The sequence below is a fragment of the Coenobita brevimanus genome, chromosome 30 (genome assembly GCF_032717465.1).
Source record: "Coenobita brevimanus isolate Jiangsu-jjx chromosome 30, ASM3271746v2, whole genome shotgun sequence".
Taxonomy (NCBI): domain Eukaryota; kingdom Metazoa; phylum Arthropoda; class Malacostraca; order Decapoda; family Coenobitidae; genus Coenobita; species Coenobita brevimanus.
In genome coordinates this window covers 32,168-45,423 of record NC_136983.1, presented here as the reverse complement: position 1 = coordinate 45,423, position 13,256 = coordinate 32,168, and positions in this window count along the sequence as shown.

Sequence of the window (13,256 nt, the reverse complement as noted above, 5' to 3'; positions counted from 1 at the left end):
AACCCCAACCACCCTTGGGTGCATGATGAGAAAAATTGAGCCAGCACCGCCAGCTCCAGCAGGCAGCACCACCAGGATCAACTCCAGCAGGCAGCACCACCAGGATCAACGCCAGCACAGCAGCACCACCAGGATCAACGCCAGCACAGCAGCACCAACTCAGCAATCGCAGGAACAGCAGCCTGAGTAACACAGACGGACCCTGAAAATAAGGCAAGGTTTTAGGAGATAATCTCAAGTGTGTTCAAACTTAATCCTTTTGTCTGTGGAGGAGTTCAATATGGATCTTAATTAACCCCTAGTGTATTGGTGCTGGATGGGGGGGGAGGGCTGCCTGACTACATTTACACTTCTCAATGCCACACCTATCCCGCAAGAGGAGAATTATGGACTACAGAAGGGTAACTCAGCCTGCAGTCCACTGGGATAATGTTCTGCTGTGCCTGGGGTTGAACTACTACTAGTACACAAGACCTAAGATGAACAAATCCATTTTACATCATCTGTCTGGCTCAATTCCTTGGTTATAGTCCCTCAAGTACTTCCTTATTCCCAGCAGAACAAGAAATTCCGACGGCTCCTGTGTTAATCTTTTGTTACAACTCAGCACTGAATAAGGACAGATGGCAGTTTAAACAGATAGATAGTGGCAAACTGGGTAGTAGATAGATTCCTTCACAATGATGGCCGTCTCCTAATATAAATGAAGGAGTCTGGTGGTAGCAAGTATATTATGACAAGAGCAGAAGGCCCCATACTACAGGTCCCTTTGGCAAAATTAAGAAAAGTCACAATAAGACGCTTACCTGAGAGTGGAGGCAGATGGTTGGTATTACCGTGATTGGGCAGCTGGTTGGTATTAATTTGGCAGCTGGTTGTGGCTTTCTTCTCCCCTTTCTCCGTCTCTGTTGGCAGTTTCCACAGCTGGGTCAATTAACACACCTGAAAAAATAGTAAACATTAGTCCCTTCCTTCCAAACCTTGATTAACAAAAGTATCTGGTTAGCAGCAAGAACAATATAACCTGGGAACAGTAAGGTTTAATTACATGGCAGTAAGAATTTGCGAAGTCTGTAGTAATCAATCAATCATTTCCTGTGGCACCCTCGGGGATGCATAGGGCCTCGATGAACTCACACCACCACATCCTATCTTGTGCTAACTCCTCAAGATCTCCCCAACACTCATCTCCAGCTTCCCGTCTCATTGTCCTCACCCACGTCTCTTTTGGCCTTCCTCTACCTCTCCTACCAAGTGCAACCCACCCTGGTGTACCTCGTACTATTCCCTGTCTCCTATACACATGTCCTAGCCACTTCCATCGTGAGAACCTAATATATTCATCGACCGGCTGCACTCCCGTTATTTCTCTAATTCTACTATTTGGTATCCTTTCCCACCACTTAACTCCTAATATTCTTCCAAGTGCTTTGTTTTCAAACACCAAGAATTTATTTTCCATAGTCACTGTGCTGTACCAAGACTCGTGTCCATAAATTAAGATACTCCTAACCATTACCTTATAAAGTTTGATTTTTGTATGCACAGAAAAATTGTTATTATTCCAAATATTTTTAAGCATTCCCATTGCCTGATTAGCCTTCTTTAACCTTTCCCCGAATTCAAAGTTCAAAGAACCATCCTTGGCTAAATAAGTACCTAAATATTTAAACCTATCAACTTGCCTTACAACCATACCTCCAATTACACATTCCAGCGCATTTTCCATATTCATATTGATTATTTCAGTTTTTCCACAATTAATAACCAAACCCACCTTGCGACCTTCACTCACCAAACAGTCCAACACTCTCTGCATCTCTTCTGGCCCATCACAAATCAAAACTATATCATCTGCATAATCTAAATCCAAAAGTTTCCTGTTCTCTCCCCAAAGTATACCTGCACCGGTTTCTGTTCCAACGCGTTTCATAAAGTAATCAATGACCAATATAAATAGTAAAGGCGATAGAACACCACCTTGAATTACTCCGGACTTGACTTCAAACGAATCACTCAGACAACCATCAACCATCACTTTACAAAATGTGTCCTCATGCATGTTCATAATGACCCTCACAAACTCCTCTGGTATTCCATAATGTCTCATGATCTTCCCCATAGTCTCTCTCGAAACACTATCAAAAGCCTTTTCAAAATCAACAAAACAAAGACTTAACGGTACTCTCATTTCATTAACTTGCTGCATCAAATGCCTAACTATAAAGATCTGATCATTGCAACCACGTCCCTTTCTAAAACCAGCCTGTTCATCCCTCAGAATACCCTCAACCACCGGCTCCAACCTATTTAACAACACTCTACTGAAAACTTTCAAAGCTATCGGTGACAAAGAGATTCCCCTCCAATTACCACATTCACTCAGGTCTCCCTTCTTCGGAACTTTAACAATTACACCATTCTTCCAAACTGATGGTAGTAACCCCGTCACCCATATCTTATTGAATAGCTTGGTCAAGATCATTATTAATCTATCCCCCTCCACTTTAAACATTTCCGGAAATAAACCATCCTCCCCTGGTGCCTTATTATTCTTTAACTGTTTTACTGCTTTCTCCACTTCTGCAAGCCTCAACTCTCCTGTTTCTATATTTAAATCTTCCTGAGCAGACGGTATATCCTCTTCTGGTGGTATTGGTCTATTAAGAACTGTCTCAAAATGCTCTTTCCATCTATTTTTAATATCTCCATCTTTGGTCAATAAATTTCCTTCCCTGTCTCTAACTGGTATTTCCTTGCGTTTACCTGCATTACCACTCAGTTCTCTAATCGATTCATATGCTATTCTTTGACTCTGTCCATCATTTTTGTTTATTAAGATTTCAGTCTCTGCAACCTTTTCATCCACACATCTTCTTTTATCTCTCCTAGCTAACCTTCTTACTTCTGAATTCAAACTCCAGTACGCAGCTCTTGCTAATTCAATCTCTCGTTCATCAACGCATTGCATCTCACTCCTCAATTTAGCCTCACCTCTCTTTTTTATCATATCCCACGTTTCCTCTGATATCCATTTCTTTCTCCTGAATCTATGTCTCCTTCCAATCGTACATTCAGCAGTCTCATGCAAAACTTTGTTCACATCCTTCCACATCTCATCTACACTTCTCTCCCCCTCTTCCAACGTTTCCAACACCAAAAACCTATTTCTGCATTCTAATCTGAATTCCTCCTTTTCTTCTCCTTCCCTTCTAAGCTTAACAATATCGTATCTACCAACACCAGATTTTTCCTTCTTCTGATTTTTAAGTTTAAACCTTATTTTTGCAATGCTGAGTTGATGGTCACTACCAATATCCGCTCCCCGTTTAACATGAACATCTAGCAGAGAACTTCTATGCCTCCTACTGATAGCGATGTGATCAATCTGATTTTTATATTTTCCACACGGCGACACCCAAGTTATCTTGTGTATATTGCAATGCTGAAAGAGTGTGCCCCCGATGACTAAGTCATTTGCTAGACAGAAGCTTCCAAACCTCACTCCGTTTTCACTCATCCTACTACCAACTCCCATCTTACCCATACATGCCTCAAATCCCTCATTTGAACAGCCCATTACTGCATCAAAGTCTCCAACGCAGATCAAAACATCATGTCTAGGTACCCTTCCTACTCCTTCTTGCAACTTTTCATAAAATGTGTCTTTCCTTTCATTGAGTGCATCATTAGTAGGTGCATAACACACAAACAGACTGATGTTGCCATGATTTGATTTAAACTGTGCGTATAACAATCGCTCATCTATAGGATCCCACTCACATAAAGCCTTATTTGCCTTACAACCCAGCAACAATCCTACTCCCTGATAATGCATTCCATCCTGTCGGCCAGATATCAATAAACGTATACCATCCTCCAAATCCAACTTATCGACTCCAGTTAATCTAGTTTCTGTCAGAGCACAAATATCAAGTCCGTAATTTTGAAAAACCTTCACTAACTCATCGATTTTACCGTCATGATTTAGCGTTCTCACATTTCAGTTACCAATTTTAATTGTATTTTTTGCATTAACATAGGAATTAGATTGTAATTGAGGCAACCGTGAGATTCTTAGCACCCCACTTGTATATGTTCACTAATTTATATATATATATATTTCAGATTCAGGTACAGTACTGTATTGATTGCAGTATTGTACAGTATACTCTCTCCAAACAGTTGTAATACCATAAGTGGTGATGACAGTGTTCACCAATATATTTAAGGTACTGAGTGGGTAGGTTTTTGATTATTCGGTAAATCCAACATCTCGGCATCATCCTGGTCCCATAGATGCCGAATAATGGGACTTTTACTGTAGATAAATAAACAGATAGAGATAGAGAGAAAGAGGGAGAAACTTTATTACAGTACAATGATCCCTACTCTATCATATGGAAGTGAAGCTTAGCCTTACCTTATGACACCCTATGGAGATCTCAGCCACTAAGCCTCAGTTACGCAGTGCCGTGGCATCAATATATTCTTGCAAATACCCTAGCCTGTCGCAGTATGCGGCAAGAGGTGGTGTGTCTCCCATCTTTCGCAGGAAGGCGTGTGATTTCGGCTTGAAGGCTTCTACGGTGCAGGTTAACACGTTTGTGAAATATCCTTTGACGTGGCAGGATCTTCCCCTCTTGCTACGGAACTTTTATTCAAGCTTGGGTAGTTCCAGACTCCTCCACAGGGTTAACATGCTGGTCTCATCCCTGGTGAAAGGACACAGGTCAAGGGTGAGAGCAGTGGAAGAGTGGCAAAGAGTGAAAAAATGTTATCTGAGAGGAGCATGTGGAGTGAAAAAGGTATATGAGAGGTGCATGTGGAATTATATGGAAAAACAACGACAAATGATGAAGGTGACAAGCACTGTGATGTGGATGTTACGAGAAATACTCTGTGATGGTTCAGTCATGTGGAGAACAGAGAATGAGACTGACCAGGAGAGTGAGGTATTAAGGGAATCTAAGGCTAAGAGATAAAGATGCAACAATGTGGCCAAGAGAGACAGGTTGAAGGAAGCCAGTAAGAGGAGGAGAGTTAAAGAGACGAAAAACCTTTGACTCCACCCTACTGGAGCTGGGGGGTGGTTTGCATGCATAGGAGAGGCAGAAAATTACTCTTCAGATTAATCAAGTATACCATCTAAGGTTCAGAAAAATCTTGGGTAGACATCTGGATAAGTGGTCAATTTCCAGTAAATGGCCTTTGAACTCAACATATACATGCAATTTTTTTCACCAAAAATGAAGGTATAATCAAAGACAATATGCCTCAATCTCTGCTTCTAATTCACGTGAAAATATTGATATATGTTTTTGATGTCCAGGAATTCAGCTATGTCGGTTAAAATGTGCCCAGACTTACAGAAATGCATAAAAAGTGGAAATACTGTTTGCCACAACCAATGGCAAAATCGTTATAGCAGAAAATTTATTGTAAATCGAATTTTGGGGTGGAACTTTTCTATTATCGTTGTAGTGAAATATCGTAAACCGAAACATTGAAAAACGAGTAATGACTGTATTATAAGCGTTCATAAACTAGACAGCTGCTATCACATATGTGAAGCACAGGCTGTAGCAGCCATCATCACAGTTGGAAACCACATGTTTGACACAAACTGGAAGGCACACGATAACCCAGAGGTCACTGATCTGGATACCCTGCCAGAATCCAAGACAGTCAGGGAAGGAGGCAAGAGCACTGAGGTGTGCACACTAGATGAGACTGGCAAGATCATAAACTCTGATGAACAAGTTGTGGTGACCTATTCTGATGATGGCTCAAAGAAGCAGGGTGCTGGGTCATCAATAACCTGTCTTTCCACAGCCCATTTTTACTGTCAACCATGACACTGTATTAAATGCCTTCCCCAAATCCACAAATACAGCAGTACAGTATGTTCCCCTCCCTCCTCTGGCACCTGTCTTGTTCATTATAGTCTCACCAATCTAAAACCAAGGTTTGGGTGGAGTCCAGCCGGGGATTTCCCGGCGTACAGTGCTGCCTTGTTTCCTATACTCTGATTGGCTAGTGGCTGACCTGACACCGTTAGAGCTCGCCACTCACATCTCGCCACCTGGCCTGACATGACTTCACCCACTTCTGTGTGTGTGTGTGTGTGTGTGTGTGTGTGTGTGTGTGTGTGTGTGTAAAGACGAACTAATTTAAGTTATAAATATAACCAAAATAATGAATTTAAAAATTGCATTCTCTCTCTCTCATATAATTTATGATTCCTAGTATGGGCCTGGATGTTGCTGCTCGTGAGTGTTTTAACTTATTTATTTCTATTAAGAAAATAGCGTATGTTCTACTGATTCCTTCAAATTATATTATAAACGTAATTGTTACATTACTTACCCAACTTAGAACTACCGTGAAAGTCGTTAAAAGTAGCTACATTTTTTTCAGCAACACTGTAAAATAAGTATGCCATGTTTCTTTATTGAGGTACAAGAGCCATATGCATTACAAGTTTACCTTCCTTTTATATGCTAGAATACTTACGTTTATATTGTATTAGTATGTGTGTACCTATCTGTGATGCCTATTACATATATAACAGAATCTACTCATCGCTCGTTTAGGAAGTATGGTATGGCTGCACCCAGCGCCAGACCCCACCCAAACCTTGATTTTAGATTGGTGAGACTATAGTTCCTTCAGGGAGTGGGGGGTGGGGGGAATGTAGCAGCCGTGGCTCAGTGGGTTAAGAGTGTTCTGGTCTGATTGAAGGGTCAGAGGTTCGCATCCACCCAAGGGTCACTGCTAGACATCAGGAAGGGCATCTGGTCATAAAAAGCTATATGCTCCAAAACAAGGTCCCCTACCCAGGGGCAATGCCTTAGCCCTTATCGAAAAAAGGGGACATGAAGTACAGCTCAAAAAAGGGTAAACTCCCTGACTCCATCTTTCTTCTCCCTAACTCTTACCTTCCTTCTCCCTCACTCTACCTTTCTGCTATGTATCAAGCACTACATTCTGTCCTGTTTTCACTTCATACTTCCATCACAAAGTCACCTTATACCTAGGGGTTCCCTTGTCCAGCCAGACTACATCTCTGGCTTCTACTCTACTCCATACTGTACTCATTGCCATCTTCAGTAACTCACCCTAAGTTTATTTTGTCTACTTGTCTACCTCCCATGTTCGTATTTTTAGTTACAGGAGCTGATTTCCGGGGAGGGGCACTAACCCTTTGCCAACCCACTTGTTGCCACGTACGGAACACGTATTGGTTGGTTATACAGTTACCACCCAGTGTTGTAAATGCTTTCCAGGTTTAGAGGAAATCAAGGGTGAGAGCAGTGGAAATGAGTTATTTAAGAGGAGCATGAGGAGTCTCGTGGAGAGACAAACAAATGAGGAAGTGAAGGAGTGTTGTGATGTGGATGTGAAAGGAAGCATTGAGGAGAAACACACTGAGGTGGTTTGGCTATGTGGAAAGGATGGAGTGAGAGACTAACAAAGAGAGTGTGTGAGTGAGGTGGAGGCCAAGGATGAGATGGAGGGATGGAGTGGAGAGGCATATGAGAGAGAGGGGTGTGAGCTGGGAGCAAGGCAGTTAAATAGTGGGGGACAGGGCGATATGGAGGTGCTTTGTTTGTGGCCACCCCTTGTGGGATTAAGACGTCTGGCAATAGATAGATAGATAGTCTACCCCCCCTACTCTTTAAATTTCCACACCTCCCTCCACTACACAAAGCTTCTTGACTTCATGGCTTCTTTACTTCCTAAATTGGTTCCTAAGCTTGAGGTGTGAGTCTGGTAGTTAATCCTATGACACAAACTGCTCACCAAATGTATCCTTCCCATCCCTGACCAACTTGCTGTTCCTTCTGAGACAAAAAAATCATCTGACTTCAAGTTCCTATCTACTCTTAAGTTATCTACCAATTTTCTTCCTAAACACAGCACTACAGGACACACTATCAAGGCTGGGGCTTACAAATTCTTGTAAGAGTGATGAAATGTCAGTTTTATAAAAGACATGGAGCTGAGACACTTCTTGGAGCAGCCAACAACTGAGGTAAAAATTATATACGAAGTGAGGAAACTTGGTGATGTAAGTGTTAATGAGCGTGTCTATCTATCTATTGGCAGACATCTTAATCTCATAAGGGGTGGCCACAAACAAATCGGCTCCATGTCGCCCTGTCCCCCACCTTTTCACTGGCCTGCTCCCAGCCCACACACCCACCTCTCTCACATACCTCTCCACTCCATCCCTCCTTTTCATTTTTAGCCTCCCCCTCCCTCTCCACCTCACTCACATACATTCTCCTTGTCAGTCTCTCACTCTCCATCCTCTCCACATGGCCAAACCACCTCAATGTGTTTCTCCTAACGAGTGTGACATTCAATCAATCAATCAATCATTTCCTGTGACACCCCATGGGATGCATAGGGCCTCGATGAACTCTCTCCACCAATATTTGTCTCTTGCCATCTCCTTCAGGTCCCACCAACACTCCTCTCCTGCTTCCTTTTTCATTGTCCTCAACCAGGTTTCCCTCGGCCTACCTCTACCTCTTCTTCCTCTAGCAGTCCACTCTGGCACATCCTGTATTAAACTACCTTCTTTTCTGTATATGTGCCCCAGCCACTTCCAACAAGACAGTCTCACATATTCATTAACTGGTTCCACTCTCGTAATATCCCTTACTCTTGCATTTGTAACTCTGTCTTGCCACTTTACCCCAAGAATCCTTCTCAGTATTTTATTCTCAAATCCTAATACTTTCTGATCTGTTGCAATTGTACTATACCATGACTCATGCCCGTAAATTAAAATTGGTCTAACCATGGACTTGTAAATTTTCACTTTAGTATGTACCGAAAGCATATTATTATTCCAAACAGATTTCAACATTCCAACAGCTCGCCAAGCCTGTCTAATCCTCTCCTCAATTTCATTGTTTAATGATCCATTAGATGATACAATCGTTCCCAGATATTTAAAGTTTTCTACATTCTTCACCACATTATTCCCAATTACACAATCGATTTGGTTCTCCACGTTCATATTAATAATTTCAGTCTTTCCACAGTTTATTACCAATCCCACTTTTTCTCCTTCCTCCACCAGACAATCAAGCACCCTCTGCATCTCGTAAATACTTCCGCAAATCAGTACAATATCATCAGCATAGACCAAATCCATCAGCTTCTTATTTTCTTTCCAGTTAATTCCTGCACCTGTTCTCCTTACAACCTTTTTCATAACATAATCCATAACCAAAACAAACAACAATGGCGAAAGAACTCCTCCTTGAATCACTCCTGACCTAACTTGAAATGGATCACTCAAAGAACCACCCACCATTACCTTACAAAAAGTACCTTCATGCAGGCTTCTAATAATATTTACAAACTTTTCTGGTATACCATAGAATCTCATAATTTTCAACATAGCTCCACGTGAAACACTATCAAACGCCTTTTCAAAATCCACAAAACACATGTTAAGTGGCATTTTCATCTCATTAGCTTGTTGCATTAGATGCCTTACAATAAAAATCTGATCATTACAACCTCGACCCTTTCTAAATCCCGCTTGTTCTTCTCTTAAAATTTTATCAATTACTGGCTCTATTCTGTTCAACAAGATTTTGGAAAAGACTTTTGCAACTACAGGTGTCAAAGTTATCCCCCTCCAGTTGCCACACACACTTAAATCTCCCTTTTTTGGTATTTTTATAATCACTCCATTTTTCCACTCTTCTGGAATTCCACCATTATCCCAAGCCACATTAAAAAGTTTCAAAAGCGCATTCATCAACTCGTCATTTTCCACCTCAAGCATTTCAGGGAATATTCCATCCTCACCTGGGGCCTTAAAATTCTTTAACTCCTTTATAGATTTTGCTACCTCTTCCAAAGTTATATCCCCTGTTTCTATCTGCAAATCTCTCTCGGCTGGCAAAATGTCCTCTTCAGCTGGGATTGGTCTATTTAGAACAGATTCAAAGTGCTCTTTCCACCTTCCTTTTATATCCAAATCTTTAGTGTGACATTAGACAGAAATAATTATATGGAGAGAATGGATGCAGATATGGTGGTGAAAAGAGTTTAGAGGTGAAAGGAGGCATGGTAGGACAAGAACCTATCATAATTATCTATCTACAGCCAGACACCATAATCGTGTAAAGGGTGGCCACAGACAAATCGCCTCCATGTCACCCTGTCCCTTGCTATTTTGCTGCCTTTCCCCAACTTACACCCCTCTCTCTCACAGAGCAAGAGGATGGATGGATATAGTAAATGATCATATATGAAGGCAAGGTACGGAAGCTGATAAGGCTAGGAAACTGAGGCAAATATGGTGACTTATATTACACAGGGGAAAATACATGATAAACAATTGGAAAGTAATATTACGTGCAAGAAAACCATCATCCCTCCCTCTTTTCCCATCCAAAGACGGGGTAAGGTAGGGTTTAGAATGCAGGAGAATAGGAATATATGATAAAGTGAATAATGAGCACCTTAGTCAATAATATGGAGTATAAAACCACTCTGGTACTGCAAAGGAATGTCTTCATGCAGTGGTGCCAATAGACAAACATTCCTAACTTCCTAAACCCCAAGAGGAGCATGGTGGACTGCAGGAGAAGGCAACATCAGCCTGCAAACCCCCAGATTTAGTCTTGAACAAAATGCAACCACATTCAGGTACTTACTAGACAGTGGAGATAATTGTCAAGGTGACTGCCAGAGATCGGGCAGCGTGTAGAGCCGCCATTAGGTGACCAAGGCTGACGCAGGCAAGCATGTTGGAGCCGTTATGTACGATATGATACGATGACATGGCAGTTTCCACGGCTGAGTCAACTCCAACCTGAAAGTGAAAATTATATATTAACCTTTTCAGTCTCTGGTTAAGTTCATAACATTCTCTGAAGACAGCAAGATTTTGCATGGTTCTATCTATCCATCTATTGCCAGATGCCCTAATCCCATAAGGGGTGGCCACAAACAAATACAAGCATTTTCCTGAATATTTCCAAGAAAATTGACGGCATGAACTGGGAGGTTTGGGGTGAGTTGGCCTGGAATAACCCTGCAGCCTTCATGGGGTGGCACTGATGTAATGGTGGACTGCAGAAGAGGAACTTCCACCTGCAGCCCACTCGGTTCATGTTGCTCAATGAACCGGGGGCTGCAACTACTATTACTTATACTACAAACTTGGCATAAAATTGAAAAATCACCTTGAAACTGAGCTGAAATAATACGGTACAATGCCAGTCACAAAGAAGTGCCATGGAAAGGATTTTGAGTCACAACACTTTTTTCTGTCAGAGCTGAATGAAATAAAGCTACAAGAGGCTGAAATCTAGGCCAGGTCAAGGTGAAAGAACTATCATAATTAAAACACGATGCATGTCAGTGCCTTACTTAAAGTCTGTGACCCCGATTCATGGTTTCTGTCTGTTAAATACACCTGGGCACTACAAACTGATGGCTGTGATTAGTGGCACTCACATAATTAGCTGGCTACACTCCCTGATTATACACACATCCCTCAATTCCCTCCTTATCCCGTAAAAGGAAGCTGTAGTGGATCCAGTCCCTGGCTATACAAACATCCCTCAACTCCCTATCCCCTGAAAGAAGGATGGTGTACTGTGAGAAGAGCAATTTTGGTGTGAGCCACTGTGTTTACATCTGCTGAAGTACAATAACCACACACACACACACATTTTAAATAATATGCAGATAATGCAGAATGATAACTAAACTCTTGCTCTCCCCATACTGCTCAATATCCAGCAGCCTCCCTAATCAGTCTCTCACTTGTGAGGTCACCCTCTATGACCTTGTCCCAAGTCTTCCTCAGTCTGGCTCTTGCCAAAAATATTCACTTCAGCACACTGCATACACATGATTACAAATAAAATGCTTAGCCAACAAGGGTGATGCAAAGAGAAAGCTATACAATACATGGTATTTATGCTATGTCTTCACCTGAATTGGGCATTAAAATAAAGTACGCTGGTACTACGCACACACCCACTACCAACCTACCTTTCAGACTCCTGGTCATCCTCCTTTTGGGACTTTGGTGAAAGCTTTGCCATTGCACTTGACATCTCAAAGGCTTTCAATCAAGTTTGGCATAAATCTTTAATTTCCAAACTGCCCTCTTACGGTTTCTATCCTTCTATCTGTGCCTTCATCTCTAGCTTCCTTCCTGGTCGTTCTATAGCCGCTGTTGTAGAAGGCCATCGTTCTCCTCCTAGATCTATCAACAGTGGTGTTCCTCAGGGCTCCCTCCTATTACCAACTCTCTTCCTTTTATTCATCAATGACTTTCTAAGCTGTACATCTAACCCTATCCACTCGTACGCTGATGACTCCACCCTTCACCTTTCTATTTGGTTCCCTCAACTTCCATCTCAGCAGTTACTCTGACAAACAAGGGATGAGGCTATGGCACACCTAATGTCTGACTTGGCTCATATCGCTGACCGGAGTAAAAATAATCTGGTTGTTTTTAATGCATCAATGACTCAGTTTTTACATTTATCAACACGACAAAATCTTACACAGGTATACACACTAATGTTTAATAATATTCAGCTTAATCCTGCATCATCCTTGAACATGTTTGGGGTTTCACTTACTTGGGATATATCTTGGAAAGATCATATTCCATCTCTTGTAAAATCTGCTTCCAAGAGATTGGGTGTGCTAAGTAGACTCTGTTCCTTCTTTACACCTGCACAACTGTTGACTCTATACAGGAGTTTTATCCGTCCCTGTGTGGAGTACAACTCTCATGTGTGGGAAGGCTCCCCACATACAGCTCTTCTCAATAGGGTGAAGTCTAAGACTTTTCGTCTCATTAACTCTCCTCCTCTTACTGACTCCCTTCAACCTCTGTCTCCTCATCACACTGTTGCATCTTTATCTCTTTTCTATCGCTTCTTCAATGGTCTCTGCTCCTCTGAACTGTCTGCATGCATTCCTCCACCTTTACGACGGGCACGTAGCACCTGTCTTGCAGCAAACTCTCATCCCTTTTCTGTCCAACTCTGTAATGCAAGAATTAACCGTTACTCCCAGCCTTTCATTTATGCAACAGGTCAACTATGGAACTGTCTCCCTCTGTTTGTAGTTCCTGCTTCCTATGATCTCCAGTCTTTCAAACACAGTGTGTCCAGGCATCTCAAAATGATCAGATCTTGAATTTGGCTCTCTCTTGTATTTTGATTTGCTCTTCTTTCCTTTACAGGTGGCTT